This window comes from Alexandromys fortis, unplaced genomic scaffold (genome assembly GCF_014885135.2).
Source record: "Alexandromys fortis isolate MF-2015 unplaced genomic scaffold, M_Fortis_MF-2015_v1.1 scaffold_213, whole genome shotgun sequence".
Lineage (NCBI taxonomy): Eukaryota > Metazoa > Chordata > Mammalia > Rodentia > Cricetidae > Alexandromys > Alexandromys fortis.
Window position 1 is genome coordinate 1,200,325 of NW_026068093.1, and position 19,433 is coordinate 1,219,757.

At 43.5% G+C, this 19,433-nt stretch overlaps 2 protein-coding genes across 12 annotated transcripts in view; one reads left to right on the forward strand and one right to left on the reverse strand.

The window, feature by feature from the left end:
* Htr2b (5-hydroxytryptamine receptor 2B) overlaps positions 1-19,433 on the reverse strand; it is a 748,006-nt gene that overhangs the window by 646,874 nt on the left and 81,699 nt on the right. The window lies entirely within an intron of this gene.
* Dis3l2 (DIS3 like 3'-5' exoribonuclease 2) overlaps positions 11,935-19,433 on the forward strand; it is a 346,237-nt gene continuing 338,738 nt past the window's right edge. For 2 of the 4 annotated variants that reach the window (XM_050123104.1, XM_050123107.1), the window contains exon 1: positions 11,935-12,076. The gene's annotated coding sequence lies outside the window, so the exon portion shown is untranslated. Of the gene's footprint in view, positions 12,077-12,113; positions 12,273-12,408; positions 12,548-19,433 lie in introns of those variants that run through there. The other 2 variants (XM_050123105.1, XM_050123106.1) reach the window with 2 other exon arrangements.

A 19,433-nucleotide genomic window follows, 5' to 3' on the forward strand; every position in this document is an offset into this window, starting at 1 on the left:
ACAGAGACCCACATTGGAGCACCGGACTGAAATCTCAAGGTCCAAATCAGGAGCAGAAGGAGAGAGAACACGAGCAAGGAACTCAGGACCGCGAGGGGTGCACCCACACACTGAGACAATGGGGATGTTCTATCGGGAACTCACCAAGGCCAGCTGGTCTGGGTCTGAAAAAGCCTGGGATAAAACCGGTCTCACTGAACATAGCGGACAATGAGGGCTACTGAGACCTCAAGAGCAATGGCAATGGGTTTTTGAGCCTACTGCACGTATTGGCTTTGTGGGAGCCTAGGCAGTTTGGATGCTCACCTTACTAGACCTGGATGGAGGAGGGTGGACCTTGGACTTCCCACAGGGAAGAGAACCCTGATTGCTCTTTGGGCTGACAAGTGAGGGGGACTTGATTGGGGGAGGGGGAGGGAAAGGGGAGGCGGCAGTGGGGAAGAGACAGAAATCTATAATAAATTAAAAAAAAAAGAAAAAGAAATCAACTAACTCTAAATCAAGAACCAAAATTATGACATGAAACTCCTAAAAGGAAACGCTTGGAAACAGATCTTCATGAATTTTAATTAGGGAACAGATTCTCAGGTATTATATTGAAACACAACTCAAGAAAACATATAATTTAGTTGTCACCAAAAGTTTTAAAAAAAAGGATAAAAGGACACTATTATGATAATGAAAAGCCATTGGGCTGTGGTGGCGCACACCTTTAATCCCAGCAGTCAGGAGGCAGAGGCAGGTGGATCTCTCAGTTTGAGGCCAGTCTGGTCTACAAAATACATTTCAGGACAACCAGGGCTACACAGAAAAGCCCTGTCTTAAAAAACAAGCAAGCAAGCAAGCAAACAAACAAATGAACAAACAAAAAAAGATAGTGAAGCCGGGCGGTGGTGGCACATGCCTTTAATCCCAGCACTCGGGAGGCAGAGGCAGGTGGATCTCTGGGAGTTCGAGGGCAGCCTGGTCTACAAGAGTCAGTTCCGGGACAGGCACCAGAGCTACAGAGAAACCCTGTCTCAAAAAACCAAAAAAAAAAAAAAAAAAAAGATAGTGAAAATCTTTGAAAAGACTAATATTCAGAATAATGGCACTCTTTTAATTCAATATAAAGAATACTAACTAATGAGTAAATGTCTTAAAGAAGCAAATGTCTCGAAGGAATGTACACAGATGGTTGGTAAATAAGCTCATGGGTAGTGGGGAGGCAGAGACACCACTTTACTGGATGTTGTAAAATAGCCAGCCAGCCAGCCAGCCAACCAATCAACCAACCAAACAACCAACCAACCAACTAACCAGCCAACCAACCAACCAACCAACCAACAACCAGCCAGCCAGCCAGCCAGCCAGCCAACTAAACAACCAACCAACTAACCAGCCAACCAACCAACCAACCAACCAACCAACCAACAGCCAGCCAACCAACCAACCAACCAACCAACCAACCAACCAACCAACAGCCAGCCAGCCAGCCAACCAACCAACCAACCAACCAACCAACAGCCAGCCAGCCAGCCAACCAACCAACCAACCAACCAACCAACCAACCAACCAACAGCCAGCCAGCCAGCCAACCAACCAACCAACCAACCAACCAACAGCCAGCCAGCCAGCCAACCAACCAACCAACCAACCAACCAACAATCAACCAACCAACCGACCAATCAATCAACCAACCAGGACGGAGAGCTGTGGTGGCCCAACAGGCAAGTTCACCTTTGATGGCATTTGATGACCTGAGGCCAAGATCTGGAACCCATGTGATGGAGGGGAGAACTGGTCCTCACAAGCTGTCCTGTGACCTCTGTGGGTAAAATCTCTGGCTTCACAAGCCTGGTGAAGTGAATTCAAGTCTGGGGTCTCTGTAAGGGACACGGAGATGGTGAGAACTGAGTCTACAAAGTCATTCTCTGTACATGCTCACACACATACGACATCATGCACTTGCACACAATCATGGTAGGTACAGACTAAAAAATAAAACATTGTTAATATGTAGAGAAATTATAAAGTTCATACATTACCGGTAGGATTGTAAAATGGTGCAGTTATTATATAAGCCAACTTACAAAGCTCAGAAACTCCACTACTAAGTACATACCCCAAATAATTGAAAACAACGTCTATGCAAAAATACGTATGTCAATGTTCACAGGACACTGTTGATAATGACCAAAAGCTGATGTATAAACAAAATGTGGTCTATCCACACAATTCAGCCATAAAGAAAAATGAAGTAGATTTGTGCTACAATACGAACAAACCTTGAAAATATTGTGCTAAGTGAAAGAACTAGTCACAAGGGACCACACGAGTCTCTGTGTGATAAAGTTCAAGACAGGAAAACCTGTAGAGACAGAAATTAGGTTGGCAGTTGCTTTGAGCTTCAAAGATGGGTGGATAATGGAGGGGGGGTGACTGCTAATGGGTATATGGCTTTTCTTCAGTGTGATTGAGAATAGTCAATCAACTCTGGCTATTTTTTATGCATGATGGCAATATTACCACAGTCACTGTGGTAATAGTGTGTAGCCATTATACTTTATGACTACACTAAGAAGCCCTGGATTGTACACTTTAAAATGATGTGTTTGTGCTCCATAAATTATACTATCAACCCAAAAATTTCAGGAAAAATATTCCAATCCAAATGTCCATGTGTCTGTATGTTAGCTCCTTTTCTCTTTGGAGTGATAAAAGGAGGTGAGGGAAGGCAGGGTTTGTTTTCACTCATAGTTGCAGGGCATCCCTGGGGAAGGCAGGGCAGCAGGGGCCTGGGGTATCTGGTCACATCGCATCCATAGTCAGGAAGCAGAGAGATGAACGCTGGTGCCCAGCCCCCAGCCCACCCCCACAACTTCTTATTCTGAGGGAGACCACAGCCCCTAGAATGGTGCCACCCACATTCAAGATGACTCCTCATCCAGACCTCTCTGAAGCACCCTCGCAGACATGCCTGGTGGTGGTGGGGGGAGGTTTGTCTCCTAGGTGACTTTGAATACTGTCAATCAAGATTAGCATCCCTGTCTGTCTGCACCTATCAGTCTGCTATCTCTGGGTGGTGGTAAACATGCAAACGTGTTCTTAGTTTCTTCTTCAGTTTCATAGAAAGGGAAGGAATAATACCATGCCATTGGAGATAGGTGGGCTTATAGATCAGCCACTTGGCCGACAGCCACATGTTGGGGTACAGGAGCTTTAGAGAAAGGGCGAAGAAGCCAGAGCACCAAGAAAAGCATTCTTGGGTTTTGGTCAGCATCTGAAAGAGACAGGAAATAGGAAAAGGAAAAGTTGCAGACTTAGACAGGTGGGCAGACCCAGCTGAACATCACGGCGACTTTCAGGGATTTCCAGGCAGCAGGAACCCTCTATAAGGAAGTGTTGTTGCTTGTTTCTTTTTTGAGACAAGGCCTCACTACGCAGCTTGGACTGTCTTAGAACTCACAATGAAGACCAGGCTGTCGTTGAACTCACGGAGATCTTCTTGCCTCTGCCTTTTAAGTGCTAGGATTAAAGGCGTGCACTACTGTGCTCCCGTTGTCTGTAATAAAGTTTTAAATTTCATTTTGCATACTAAACAGTCTCTTTTCTAATTTGTTCAATTTTATATCCATTACTCTCTCTTTAAATTTGTGTCTTTTAGATGCAGATCCCATTGTTTTGTTCTTTTCTTTGTTGCTATAGTATTTAAATATATAAACATTTCTCCAACACAGCTTTAACAGTGTCACTGCTGTCATTTTTGTTTTGAGAATATGAAGGTATACATTGCAGCCTTGCGGCTCAGGTGCTCCCTTCTAGAGTCTTTCTTTCACTTACATCTTGTCACATAGGATCACATGGCATTCTGGTATTTTCTCTAATTCTATTGTATTGTGGTCTAGTGGAGGGTGAATGTTTCTGAGTCTTGATACTGTCTAATAAGAATATCTTTGTTTTCAAAACTAATTAATTTTTGTAATGGTATAATTGTTACTGGACTAACGATAGTTATTTTGGGAAAAGCTCTCCTATACCAGTTTGTTCTTGGGACTGTCTCTTCCATAGCTTTCTGCCGTGGAAGAAGCTGAGGCCTTGAGGTGTACGGGCTTGCTAGCAATTCTTCAGCGGAGATGGGGCAAAGCCTGTGTTTGAGGCTCATGAATGGGGTATTGTTGAGAGCTGATGCCAACATGCTCCAGCAGCACCCTTCCCCTGCTGGCGCTCCTTCTGTAGAGAACCCGCAGGGCAGGGCATACACTGTGAGCACCCCATTCCTTCCAGTTTCCCTGATGCACAAAGCACAGGTAGCCTCTTGTCTTTGGTCCTCTTTCTGGCTTTGGCTGAAGAAGGAATTCTCCCCTGGGGGTAGTTTATCCTGCATATTGACTACCATAGGGTCCTCCCTCTGGTGTTTTGTGCATGCTGAGGTGCGCTGGAATTCTGGGATGAAGATAGCTTCATCAGTCAAGCTGGCACATGCAATGCTTGCTTTTGTATAAGTGTAGCTTATCTGAGCCAAGTTTCCATTCCTTCTCTCCTTTTTTGAAATATGTATTTTATAAAATGCATAGACTTGAATTTTGTTTTTAAATTCAGTCTGTGATTCCGTTCTTTTTAAGTAGGAGAATTTAGTCCATTTACATGTAATCTTATAATTGTTGTAATTGTGTTATCCGATATTTCCTAAGTTCATAAAATTCTTGGCTTCCTTTTAAGCTTAACATGGGGTTTCTGATAGCTGCTGTTTTTGAGATTCATTTAGAGCTCAAATATAACATTTCTGAACCTAATTTCCTGGAGTTTTGCTCACCGTCTTCAATTATCTAAACTAAAACATCCCTTGTTCATTCTCATACATATTTTAACTCAAAAGCATTTTCTTTCCTACCCGTAGATTAAAGTTTTTAAAAACTTACTTCTACAAATACCCCTCAAGGAGATTTTGGTTTGCTATGAAAAATTTCCTCAGCTAAAACAAAAGAAAATTACTTGGTTTGCATGCGTGTGTGTATACTTGGGTGCACACATGCGTCATGCATGTCAGAGGATAACCTGTAGAAAGTGGTTCACTTCTACCACTGTGTGGACCTTGATGATCAAAGTCAGGCTGTAGGCTTGGTGGAGAGGGCTTTTTAACCCACTGAGGTATCTCGCTGCCTCCCTCCCCCAGTAAGATATTTTAATATATGCTCATTACATTTTCATTATGCCTGAACATTATATTCCTACTCTTCACGCTAAGATGTGCATATCTGTGGAGAGGCTGGGCTGTTCTGGATGAAGTTATCATTTCTTCCTCCCTACACTCCTACGTCCCCTCCCCTAAGAATACTCATATGCGCCCTCATCCTTCAGACATTATAGTCCTGCATAGTGATACTCCTGGGTGAGTTTGTTTCCCTAGTTTAGCTTACTTGGTCCCTAACCTAATTCAGAGGCTTACTTCGGACAATCAGATGTCTTCTGTATAGAATTCTAGAAGGTCAGCTGCGTGGGGGTGTGGCACGCCTTTAATCCCATGCCTTTAGTCAGGGGTCAGAGGCAAGTGAATTTGAGGCCAGCCTGGTCTAGAGAGCGAGTTCTCGGACAGGCTCCAAAGCTACACAGAGAAAATCTGTCTTGAAAAACTAAACAAAAACAAACAACAAACAAACAAAACCAACCAGCCAATCAACCAACCAAAGAATTCTATAAGGTCAAGACAAAGTATGATGAATGGAAAGAGAGATTAATTCTTCATTTACATTTCCCCTCTTTGCCACCATGTCATATGTGCTTGGTGACACACACTTACCCCCACTCCCTGCAAGGCTTCCTGGGTAAGAGATCACAAAGCAGCTGGTGATCCATTTATTCAAGGTGCCAAAAATGGTTTGGCAAACTCTGTGGCCTGCTACAGAGTTGTGAAAGCCACCCCTGTTGTTAGGATGTTAGGTGATCCACAAGACACATAGTCACTTTACATTCCTGCGCGAGGCCACCTTTTAGAATAGCTTTTTATTAAATAATAACAGAATATTTATTATGTGCCAGGCACCATTATAAATGTTTTGCATCTATCAGTTCACTTAAATCTTTTTTTTTTTTTTTTTTGTTTTTCGAGACAGGGTTTCTCTGTGGCTTTGGAGCCTGTCCTGGAACTAGCTCTGTAGACCAGGCTGTCACTTAAATCTTTTAGAGAGCACAAGCAAGGAACTCAGGACCGCGAGGGGTGCACCCATACACTGAGACAATGGGGATGTTCTATTGGGAACTCACCAAGGCCAGCTGGCCTGGGTCTGAAAAAGCCTGGGTCAAAACCGGTCTTGCTGAACATAGCAGACAAGGAGGACTACTGAGACCTCAAGAACAATGGCAACAGGTTTTTGATTCTACTGGACCTATTGGTTTCGTGGGAGCCTAGGCAGTTTCGTGGATGCTCACCTTACTAGACCTGGATGGAGGTGGGTGGTCCTTGGACTTCCCACAGGGCAGGGAACCCTGATTGTTCTTCAGGCTGACGAGGGAGGGGGACTTGACTGGGGGAGGGGGAGGGAAAGGGGAGGCGGCGGTGGGGAAGAGACAGAAATCTTTAATAAATAAATAAATTTAAAAAAAAGAAAAAAAATCTTTTAGAGTAACATTATGAGATATTTTACCATAAGTATCCATGTTCTACAAGGAAGGAAGACGGAGACTCAGAGATGTTGAGTAACTCATCCAGGACAACCCAGGGAATAAGTAGCTCCCAGTGAGCGAATAGGGGAGTTGGCTTTAACCCAGAACTTTTGCTCCCCCTGCTTTAAGGGCTGTTAGATTGTGTTGCCGTGCCAATGACTCTGCCCCTCAACAGGCTCCCTTTTGTTAAATTATCTCCAGATGGAGCCGGGATCTGGCAGTGGCAAAGTATATAAGAAAAGTAAAAACTTGCTTAATGCAGCTCTTTCTCCGCCGTGAAGTCCCCACTAACAGTCTGGGGTTTGTGGATTTTATGTCATTCTCTCCTTCAAGCGCAATAGTTATTAGGTGCCACTTGGAGCTGGTGAGACCAGCCTGTGATTGAAAGAGAACATTCAGAATGGAAAGAGATGTGTAAGAGAGAGACAGGTGAAAGATAGAACAGAATGTTGAGAGAGAGAGTAAAAATGAAGGCCTTTTGTTTTGAGACTAGGTCTCACTGTGTAGCCCAGTTCTAAAATCCACACTTAAAGTATTGTACATGAAATAAAAAAAGAAGTGTGACACCAAGAAGCAATTAAAAAAATAAGAGACTGTCTAAAAAGAACAACATACCAAACAAATTATGAGAAAATTGGGTTTCAGGTGCAAGCCTGACCACTTGAGTTTTATCCCAGGAACCCATGCAAAAAGTCAGGTGTAAAATGAACATCTGTAATCCTAGCACTCCTACGGTGGGTTGGGAGGTTGACGTAGGATGCCATCTATATGTATGTTGTTTTTATTGGTTAATGAAAAAAGTTGTTTGGGCCAGTGGCTTAGCAGAGTAAAGTCAGGCTTCAGCTTTATTGGGAAATTAGAACAGAGATAGAAAGAGAAAGTAGGCAGAGTCAAAGAGACACCATGTAGCTGCTGAAGGAGACAGACACCGGACCCTTAGCAGTAAGCCACAGCCTTGTGCTAATACACAGATGAACAGAAATGGGTTAATTTAAGATGTAAAAGCTCGCTAGAAATATGAATGAACCATTGGCCAAACAGTGTTGGAATTAACACAGTTTCTGTGTGATTATTCGGGTCTGGGCTGCTGAGAAACAAACGAGCAGCCAGCCTCTGTTTACAGGAGATAGACAGGAACATCAGCTAACTTGCGGGTTAGCTGGCCTAGAGTGTGAAGCATCATTCAAAAATAAGAGAACTTGTTTCAACAAGGAGAGAACCAACTCCTGAAACATTCTTCTTACACACCACACACACACACACACACACACACACACACTCAAAAATTAAAAATACGACAAGTTGGTAGTTAAATAGTTAGAAGATGGAAATTATACTTATTAGCTTTTTATTTTATTTTTATCTTATGTGTGGTAAATTGCCTGCATGTCTGTCTCACCATGTGTATGCAGTACCCATAGAGGTCAGAAGAGGGCATCAGATCCACATGGGACTGGAGCTACAGACAGTTGTGAGACACACCCAGAGTGCTAAGAATTTGGGTCCTCTGAAAGAGCAACCAGCGCTCTTAACTTCTGAGCCAGCTCTCTGGCAAAATTTTAAATGGGAATGATAAAATAAAAAAAGAACCTGATAGTAAAGAAATAAGACTCGAAAATTTTTTTTTAAAGAAAGGAATGTTTTAATAGGATCTGTATTCTAAAAGTTAAGGGAAAGAGAAACCCAACACTAGAAAGAAAAAACAATAGTCTAAATTTAAAGTAAATTGAGAACAAAGCCAGAACGCGGAGTGAGACCTCCAGTTGGAGACAGTGGTCCGGGTGGGTTTGGTGCTGCTGTGAGGACACTGGACCAGGCGGTGAGCCGGTGAGACTTCACATCTTCCCACTGCTCACCCGCAGGACCTTGGCGGGCTCTCAGCCCACATATATGGTCTTCAGGATCTGAAGTTTCCCCAAATCCCTCCTGGCCAGCAAGCACCGATCTCCTTTTCTCCCTGGAATGTTTTCAGTTTCGCCCCGTTTCATGCTCCTTTCATGATCCTTTACTTCCCGTGTGATGAGGTCAGCATCCGCATGGCTGACTCACGCTGCCGTATGGGCTTACTCTGCTTTATCTCCTTGAAGCTCCGGTGGTGTTTGCTTTGGTCACTGCACTGTTTTTCACACACTTACTCCCACACATTCATACGCACACCCTGCCTTTATCACCTGGGTTCATCTTTGAGGTTGCAACACTTTTTTTTTTTAATTGATCCCAAGTTGCTTAGTAACTTCTCTTTCCACTGTCTTTGATGGCAACAGAATTGGGCGAGGAGAAAGAGACAACTTCCAGGACCACCTGATGGCAGACTGTCTAAGAATGTGGTGGCAGGGCACGTACAGTCAGGGACCCTCTAGGCATGGGTGGATGTTAGCACAGAGTTCTGGACAGAGGAAGTGGTGCTTAGGAATCAAGAGGAACTCGGCCTGGAAAGTCCTGGGACAACAGCAGCTCTCTGGATTCCGTAACTCACCTGTGAGTTAGGGATAAATAGCAGGTTTGGGGGTTGTAGGTTTATGCCCTTTCAAATTCATATTCTGAAAATCAGTTCCAGTATAGCAGGAGGTGGGGCCTTTGGGAGGTGATTGGGTCATAAGGGCGAAGTCTTCAAGAATGGGATTGGTATTTTTACGAGACGCTAGAAAGTTAATTAGCTCTCTTCCTGTCTGATCAGGACAAGACAAGAAACAGGAAGTCAGTCCTGATCAAACCCTCTGCCAATGCCTTGATCTTAGAGACTGCAACTTTGGGAACTGTATAAATTCTGTTGCTTAAGGTCCCTGTGTCCTTTGCTACAGCAGACAAGACTAACTTAGATGTAGACACAATGCTCCTAAAGTCAAATTGTGTGCTTTCAGAGCCTGTAGGTGGCACTTTTCATGTTCCAGAAGGGTCTGGCAGTTGTGGGCCTGTTCTTGTGCTGGGTCTTGGGACACATTTCTCAAAGCAATTTTGCATCATTAATGGGCCATCAGTCATCCAGAGACCAAACATAGATGGAGCTTATCCTGTCGAAGTGCAGAATAAATAGGCCTTTCCTAATAATGCTAAGTTCCCATCTCTTATGACACCGCTGGCATTCCACAGAAACCCAATTAAATGGAGCCCAGTGCATCACCTGACTCAATAGAATACACCATAAGGTATATGCAAATCAGACTTCATCAACTCATGCATTTTGGCCTTCTCATTTCTAGATCATAAGTTGGCCTACACCTTTTATTCACCAAACAACCGATGTAGCTTACTTTTTTACTAAACCATAACAACTTACTGGTCTTGACTTGGTCCTAGGCCTTTACTGTAGAATTAATCTCTGTTTCCTTCCCCACCTTCCCAATACCTTGTGGGATAGTATTAGGAAGTAGAGTCATTGGTAGGTGATTAGGTCATGGGCACCAAAGTCTTCATGGATGGGATAGTCTCCTTGTAATAGACTTTAGAGAACTCCCTTGTCTTTTCTGCCTTGTGGGGACACATTGAGCAGATTGCTGACTCTAAGTCAGGAAGTGGGTCTACATCAAACACTGAAGAGGTCGGTGCCTTGATTCTGTATTTCCCAGTTTCTAGGGAAGTCTGCTCATAGACTATTCTGTCACAGGAGTCAAAAAGGATTAAGACAGCCCTCTTGACCGTACCTTATGGGTCCGTACCTTATGGGTTCCTATATTTTTCAATCATGCATTTAAAAAATTAATTGATTTACTTTCATAGACAGCTGGTTAAATCAATTAGGAATAAATGTATAGGTTTCCAGAGAAAACAATTATTTCTAAGTCCTTCAGAAGAGTTTACATTCTTGAGGAAGGTACATGAGCTGGACCTAGGGGTGTGGAGCAAACCTCTTAGCCCAGGTCCACTCCAAAGTGTGTTGTGGTATTCCTTCAGCTCACATGAGGAAGCCATGCTTACTCCACTCAGAGGTCATGGTAGAATGCCCATCATACCGCCCTGTGACCTTTACACCAGTTACCACACTTTCTGCCACATGCCCAAATTGAGGTCTTGGATGATCCAGTGATCTTGGCTCCCCTTTCTTTGTGTTCTCGAAATTCTGTTCTTGAGTTTAGTTTTGGTTTTCTTAGCCTCACTTTCCATTTCTAGCACCCTCCCATCCCACATTTTATTGTTTCAACCCTTTTTTCTCTGTCTCTTCTGGGTTTTCTCATTCACTACCCTGCTTCCTATTCACTGAACCCTCAAATCCCTGCTATCTACTCTCTGAAGTTTGAATAGACAAGTTTTGCTTACATGGAAGTTTGGCTGAGGGTTCTGGAAGGATATGAGAGAAAGCTAAAAAAAAAATAAAAATAATAAAAAACCCCAAACAAAACAAAGGATCCTCGGATTCATTCCTTAAACACACATGTAAGTTATACTAAAGTGGGGCTTTTTAAAGCATTATGAAATCTGGAAGTTTGCTATATCTGCTTTTTTTTTTTTTTTGATTTAACATGTAGAATAGTGTAACTGCCTCCTTCACCAGAAGTGAGCCCCATTCCAGCACCTTCTACTTTGGCACTGTATTCTTGAGTTTTGATTATTTTATGGGCACCACTGGACACATGATCTCCACAGATGTTGACGAGTGACCAGTCCCTCACTGACATATGTCCTCATGTTTCCCTGGACGCTCCTTGGGTGTTCCTCCTCTTTGGTTCACAGAGTTGTCCTGGTCTAGACTCCATCCCTATTTATTAGCAATTCTTGACACACTTCTCTGTTCAGGCCGCACTGCCTTTGGGCGGGCTTGACGCCACATCGCGTCTCATGGTTTGAAACACTTCCCTCCCCCTCCGCTTGGTTGAGGCCTCTATGCTCTTCCCTGCTTGTGCCTAAGCAGGTCGTTCTCACGCAGGCTTCACAGCTTTTTCACTCATGTCAGCGAGTTAGACACTGTCACCTCTTTGGTCACCAGCCTGCACATTCTGGGGTACAGTCTTGCCCGTGTGATACAGCTCTCTACCCCACGTGCCAACAATGCACTTATCCCTGAACAGATGTCCAGTGAAGGAGTGATGAGACAATGGACGGATGAGTAAGAGAGGGTAACAAGGAAAGAGCTAGCTTTGTTCCACCAGCGAGGAGAGGAAGCCCAGAGCATCCTTAAGCCTGGTAGCACCTGCAATGTGACACTGGCTAAGTTGGGGGTTTCAGGACCCAGATCCTGCGAGAGGAACCCCGGGCAGAAAGGCGGCTCGGTTGTCGCCTCCCAGTCGGAAGCTGCCCACGCGGGGTGATGATCCACGCCCCTCGCTCAATCTCCTGGCGCTGCCGCAGGGACCACCGCCTCCACCGCCCACTCGCCCTGCGCTTAGCTCTTGGCCCCACCCGGCCACCGTCGCTCACTGGAACGCTCGCTCGTGACCCGGAAGAGCATTCTCCCTAGCAACTGCGGGTCCGCGACGGCGCCGGCCTCCGGGGAGCGACGGTGAGGCTCTTGCCCCCTCCCCCTGCGCACGCCCCGGCCGCCTGGCCTGGCCTTCCCGCAGCGCCGCGCTCCGCGGCCCGGGCCGTGCGTCCTCGCCTCACAGGTCGCCCGACTCCGGCTCCTTTGGTCGCCGCACGACGGCTCCGGCCCGGCCTCGGGCCCCTCACGGCCCGCGGGTCCTTCCTTTTGTAGCGCAGTTGAGTGCGTGAGGAGGGAGATGGGATTGGTGCCGGTGGCTGGGAAGGCGCAGCTTCCCGAGGCTCGGGTCATCTGGGGACTGTGTTCTCGTGGGTCTCGATAGAGCCTGACAGCTTGCGGCGCCTCGTGCTGAGCCGCCGCGCTTGCCGATTGCCCGAGCTTCCCAAAGTGATACACTTTATCCTTTCCCCGGGTCGTAGAGACTCATTTCATTGCACACTCTGAACCCACGGTTTCCCCGGGAGTTCGCTTTCCAGTTATGAATGAGTTGTGGTTGGTATATCGTGTCGTAGATGTTGTCGCTTCCAGTTTTATACAGGAGGAACCTTTTTATACTGAAGGAACTTGACTCATCTTGAGAAAAATTTCAAGTAAAATTTACTAAGTTGAAGTGGGGGCAGGTGTTAACTAACAGCTCTGATGTCCCCTTCGGAAGATGCAGTGGCGCTGAAAACCTCCTTTGTGTCAGGACAAGTGGTCCTAAGGAAACTTGAGATGTTGTTGGTAACAACTGATTGCATTTAATATAACGATGATGGGTGAAAACAGAAGTGTGCACAGTTTGTGGAATGATTTAGGGATAAAATGCAGGAACTCACTAAGACCCACTATTCAAAACTATCATTTCATTTCACTTAGTATTAAGCACCAGTAGCGTTAATGCGCTTGAAATGACTTTTAGACGACATCAATATTGTCCGCATTGCCCCGCTGGGAAAGCAGTGAGATGACACTGGTTAACTACAGTCTATGTGGTACGTGTTAAAGTGCTGTCTAGTAGGTTAGAGGGCGGAGAAAGCACTGGTGTTTTCAGGGATATGTTTATGGATGAAATAATAGTTGATTTGCCTCCGAAGTATAGATAGGCTTTGATTTGTAGATATTGGAGGGACTGAATGAACTAAATACGTTTTTATATTCCTTGGGATTTGGTATTCTTTAGTTCATATTTAAAATTCTAAAGTCATTTGATTCTGATCCATTTCTTTCAAAACACACCACGCACAAATCTCTGGTGTTTTTCCCCGTTTGAGATCTAGAACAGGTGCTTTGCCCCATAGAGAGCCTCTGCTTCTGCTGTGGGTCTCATATTTATGCGAAACACAGCAGTTTAAGTAAGTTACTGTTTAAGAGGTACTTAAGAGTCTTGTGAAGTTTTGTTCTTTATTTGACTGATATTCTTCAGTATTTCATTTGTAGTAGGCACTGTGTCAGGAGACAACAGAAACAATGGTTACCTAGCAACCAATTATTATGTTTTATCTGTGGTGTGCCCATGTGTGTCTCTGTGTCTGTGTCCGTGTGTGTGTATGTGTGTGTATGGTTATCTTATCAGTCTTCGATGCTTAGCAGTTGACTTAAGCTATAGAAGGACATTAGCAGTTCAGATAAGGATTTTAAGCTATTGCTTTGCAGAGCCACCAAAGATACAATTATGAAGGCGGATAAACTCTTAAGACCATTTAGGATATTTTATTGTTTTCTTGTAGATATTATATTGTTTAATCTAGTTACTAAGCAGATGCTGGAGTGTCCACCTGGTACCGCTCACTGCTTGACTGTGGAGTTGAGAATAAATGCAGGCATGATCCCCGTTTTCAGCAGATGATAATCCAGTAACCACACAGATGTTAAGATGCAGTTGTGATGTGTTAAGAGAGTTACAAATGAAACTTATGAATGGAGATATTCAGGATGCATAGGAAAGAAGTGCTTTTCAATCAGTGAGATTGGCTAGCAGAGCAGAGACCCTGTGATGGCAGAGAGGAGAGGAAGGGGACACAAGGAGGGACGTGCAGGCTTGTGGAATAATCTCGTAGGACAGAGAGCTGGAGAAGTGGAGTGGGGCCCGATTGTGCTGGGCCTTGTAGGCAAGCTGAATTTTTCTTTGTGCTTTGAATAAAGAGAAGCCTCTATGAAGGTCTTACTTAGGAACTTAGGCTGTGTGTCGGGTGGGGATGACACAGTATGTTTGTGTCTGAATAGTCTGCTTTGTGTTTCTGCCACCAGTTAGCATTTGAATTGTGTACTCAGCCCTTCTTTTTAACTTGCTCCCTATGCTTCATTTTGTAGATTTTGATTAAAAAAAATCTAAATTCAAGTTTGTGTGTGTGTGTGTGTTTGTCTGTGTGTTTGTGGGGAGGTCTCTGAGCAACAGGTGGAGTCTCTCCTCCTACCAAATGGGTCCTGTGGGTTGATTCAGGTCTTCAGGCTTTGTGGCAAGTGCATTTACCTGCTGAGCCGTTGCTCCTCCCTCCTGCTGTATTTTAGTTGGAGAAGCTTCTATGTCCCACTAGAAAGATGTACTCATTTTTACTTTATTTTAGGGATTAAAATAGGCCATTGGGGCCAGTTGATTCGAAATATTTTTAAATCAGTACTCTTGCTTGGGAACCAGTTTTCGTGTCTTTTTAAATTTTTTTTGAAACTCCTTTAAAAAAAGTAGCAAATCACTTAATATGAAACTTATTGTCAGGCTGGAAGAATTAGCTTAGTTGGTAAAGTGTTTGCAGCACGCTGGGACCTGAGTTCTATATCCCCAGCACCCGTGTAAAAAGCAGACCTGGTGACATGTGCTTGTAACAATAGTGCTGAGGAGACAGAAGGATCCTGGCGCCTTGCAGGTCAAGCCTAATCTGTGAGCCCCAGGTCCCAGAGAGAGGCTATCTCAGAACAAAACAAAAAAACCAACCCCTCCAAAATGAGAACCAAGGCAGCCAGCTTCCGAGGAATTAACACCAAAGGCTGACTTCCTGGCCTTCAAGTGCATGCATCCATCCACACAGTCTTAGTCGTCGTTCCCAGACACCCCCCCCCCCCTCCTCGAGACAGGGTTTTTCTGTAACTTTGGAGCCTGTCCTGGAATTTGCTCTGTAGACCAGACTGGCCTCGAACTCAAAGAGGTCTGCCTGCCGCTGCCTCTGGAGTGGGCCATTACTACCTGGCTAGTCCTAGTCATTTTTAGTTCAGTGGTGGTAATTACTGGGCGAGATGTAACAGATCTCTAGAGCAGTTCATTCTCTTCTTGCCTGCTGTTGGCAACCACCATTCTAGTCTCCATTGTCATAGTTTGGCCACTTTGATATTTTAAGTGAATGTTGCACAAGCCTATATCTGTCCTCCCATCACTCACTCAGTTCAATGCTGTCCGCTCATAGATACATAGCTTTTCTTTCTAGTCTTTGGGCTTTATTCACAGAGCCAGGGTGAAAGAGGTTGGCCAGTAATTTGGGGAGCTCTGGTGAGTTGGGAAATGATTCCTTTCCTTCAGTTTTCTGTTACAATTGGTATTTTTCCTACTGCTATTAGTATTTATTAGTGTTTATATCTGGTATAGTGTGGGAAGGTGTTTTTTTTTTTCTTTTTTGTGAAAGATACCTGTTTCTTTTTGGTTGCACTTTGGTTATGCCTTTCATTGACCTTGAATATTTTTCTTGTGTTTTCTTAATATGTTAGCTTTTCCTCTGGCTCATTAAGGGTATAGATTGTAGTTCAAATAGCTACAATTTCCATGCCTTTGTCGTCATTCTGAGGCACTTCCCTCCCCTAAACCCACACCGCTATTAATTAAGTAAGGAGTGCTCACTGGGTGATGATTTCCTTATTTTGTATATTCAGGAACTGAAGCTTAAGAAAATTGGGTAGTTTGATTTGGTCAAGGTCAGATAGCTAATGGTTCAGTTTTCAATTTAGGTTTTTTAGTTGTATGTCTTGACTCTAGCAAGAGAGATAAGTCTAGAAATATAACAGGAGCTAGAGCAGGGAAGTGGCAAGCACATACAGGCTCATGCTGTTTATAAAAGACTTGCAAGGATGTAGGAAGCATTTGGGATGCACTTTGGAAGTTAGGAAGTTTTTCAGGCCTGTAGTGTAAGAGAAGCATCTGAGGGGTCAGCGGTGGGTGGGGGGCTGGGGAGCAAGGAGAATGTGTATTGCAGTGCATGGGCTTGGAGGAGCGGGAATGCATTTGGCTGGACTGGGTGTGGCTGTGGAAAGCAGATGACAAGGGAGCCGAATTGAATTGTAGACGGTTGTTTTTTTTTTTTTTTTTTTTTTTTTTTTTTTTTTTTTTTTTTTTTATGTCTGGCTTCAAAACAGTCTTTTGTATGTCCTTAGCTACTGTAGTCTGATTCAGGGCAGGCTTCTTTTAAAATTTGCCTTCATTACTTAGTACAGTCTTGCACATAATTAATTCACGGGTTTATTGATTGATTGATAGCATGTTTTCTTACTGTTACTTAGTTACTTTATTAGTGCGTGTGATTGAATTGTTTATTGTATGAGAAGTCTTGAATCTGCTTCATAAAATTCCTTCCAAAGAAGTCAGCATACTTTATGCTAATTCATTTATTGATTATCTCAGCAGTCAATTTACTATACTCAAAGAATATTCCACTATCATAGGAAATTAGAATCCAGGTTCAACTATAGAGGCATTGGTCATTGGGTAACTGTGTTTTTTCATTAACAAATAAAAAATTTTTATGTGTGTGTTGTTTTTGCTGCTGATATGTCTGTGCACAACCTGTGTGCAGTGCCCTCAAGTGCCAGAAGAATGGAATCCTAGTTGCAGCCTTGTGGGTGCTGGGAATTGAACACGAGTCCTCTGGAAGAGCAGCCAGTTCTTTTAACCACAGAGACATCTCTCCAGCCCCCATGGTATGGCCTTCTACTGTGATAGTGAAAGGATGCCCAGGCCTGCTTGGTAGGGCGGAGTATGTGATGTGCTGTCTTTGAGTGCACAGCCACCTTCCCACCACATGCAGAACTGACAGTGATATTGCAAGGGTGGGATTACTCTAATTTCAGAATTGAGAACTGAGATTTCAATTGGGTTTCACTGAATTTTGGTCAGTTAAAAATAATTAATGGAAAACATTTTACTGTCAAAATCACAACATTCTTCATGCAGTGCTTCTAAACGCTTTTATAAATCTTCCTATTGTGGTATATTCAGGCAAGCATTATCCTTGCTGGTATCTGAAGTGATTATCACTGGCTTGTGTTTGATCAGAGAGTGCACTGCCCCTTATTGTCCCCCATCACTGTTCCCACGGATTTGCAAGTGGCTACTTAGAAGGGCATCATGGTAGTGAAGGACTGAGTTTAGAATTAAGACCATGAGTATCATTATATGTACAGTCTTGTTTGTTTTAAGTTACGGATTTATAACTGAGAAATTACAAAATAATATGTGTAAGGTATCCATAATAGCAGACAGAATACCCAGGTACAGGGACTGCTTTTAAGAAATTACTGCCATTGAAGGCTCTGTGCCTCTCCTCTTAATCCCACCTCTTCCTTCTTCTTCGTGAGGTAACCTGAACTTTGTATTTTCTTTATACTTGGACAACATAGTTCATCTCAGTATAGATACCTTTTCCTTTGGAGAATGTTTGTTTCGTTATGTGTGGTGGTTCTCAGCACTTGGGGGCTGAAGCTGGAGGACTGTCCTGGAGTTGAGGCCACCTTGTTTTGCAAATTGTACCCTTGATTTAAGAAAAGAAAAGTAGACTTAACTACTTTTTAATTAGTTTTTTTCTTGTATTTGATCTTCAGTATGAACTATTTTCTTTTAAAGCCATGATCAGAACTCTGCACACTGACTTTTTTTTGGTGTGAATGATTTAGGATCTGTTTCTTTTTAATGTTGAATCTTTTTGGTCAAGAACAGAATTTGCATTGTATACTTTTAGCTCCTTTATCGAAAATGAGGTGTTCATAGGTTTGTGGATTAAATTCCGGGTCTTCTATGCGATTCCATTGGTCGACTTCTCTGTTTTTATGCCAATACCACACTGTTTTCATTACTGTAGCTCTGTAATAGAGTTTGAAGTCAGGGATGGTAATGCCTCCAGAAGATCCTTTGTTGTATAGGATTGTTTTGGCTATCCTGGGTTTTTAAAACCGGACTCTCTGATCATGGTGAACAATGAGGGCTGATGAGAAGCCAAGGACAATGGCACTGGGTTTTGATCCTACTTCATGTTCCAGCTTGGTGGGAGCCTAGCCAGTTTGGATGTTCACCTTCCTAGACATGGATGGAGCGGGGGAGGACCTTGGACTTTCCACAGGGCAGGGAACCCTGACTGCTCTTTGGATTGGAGAGGGAGGGGGAGAGGAGTAGGGGGATGGGGAGAGGAGTGGGGGTAGGGGGAGAAGGGTGGGAGGAGGGGGAGGGAAATGGGAGGCTGGGAGGAGGCGGACAAATTTTTTTTCCTTTTCTCAATAAAAAAAAAATAAAAAAAAAACACTAAAAAAAAAGCTTCATAGGGTTAGTACACCATCCTTCTGCTTTCTCACTCTGCTTTAGAGACTGAAAGCAAACTCTGCACTGACTGGGATGCATGAGCAAGGCATCATCCTCTGAATCAATTTTCTGGACAACTAAGGGTTAAATAACAACAACAAAGAGGGACAGAAAATAGAAACTAAAACAAAATACAAATTAGATTTTGAACAGGGCTCAAACAAATGTGTTTGATTGTGTTTGTTTGCACACTTTAATGCCTCAGCCGAGGAAAGGGAACCTAAATGAACCTCTTTTGGATTAGCAGGTGCTGTTGGTACTCTAGTATATTATTCCAAATATTACTGATTGTTTTATGGTAACAAAAAATTCCTAAAAGGATTGTGTTTTAATAAATTCTGTTCTTAAAAAAAAAGAACAGAATTTGCAATTTTTTAGGTCATTTAAAAATGTTTTAAAATTTTCCAGGCAGTGGTGGTGTACACCTTTAATCCCAGAACTCACATTCTGACTTCAGTAATAATGCTATTGAATTATACCATTAAATACTATGCTTACTACTTTTGAAAGATATGTATTTTTAAGTTTTTTTTAGTTTTAATTTTTATGGATAATTGTTCGTCTGAGTGTATGTTTATATAGGGTGTGTGCAGTGTCTGTGAAGGCTAGAAAAGGGTGTCAGATCCTCTATAACTGAAGTTCTAGATGGTTTTGTGACCCCCCCCCCCACATGGGTGCTGGGAACCAAACCTAGGTCCTTCAGAAGAGGAGCCAGTGTTTTTTACTGCAGAGCCATCTCTTCATCTACTCTCCCTTATCATTTGAGGCAGGGTCTCTCCCTCTTCTGGGGGGGGGGTCTTTACATCTCTGCCACTCCACTAGGGTTAAGATGCATGCGGCTGTATTTAG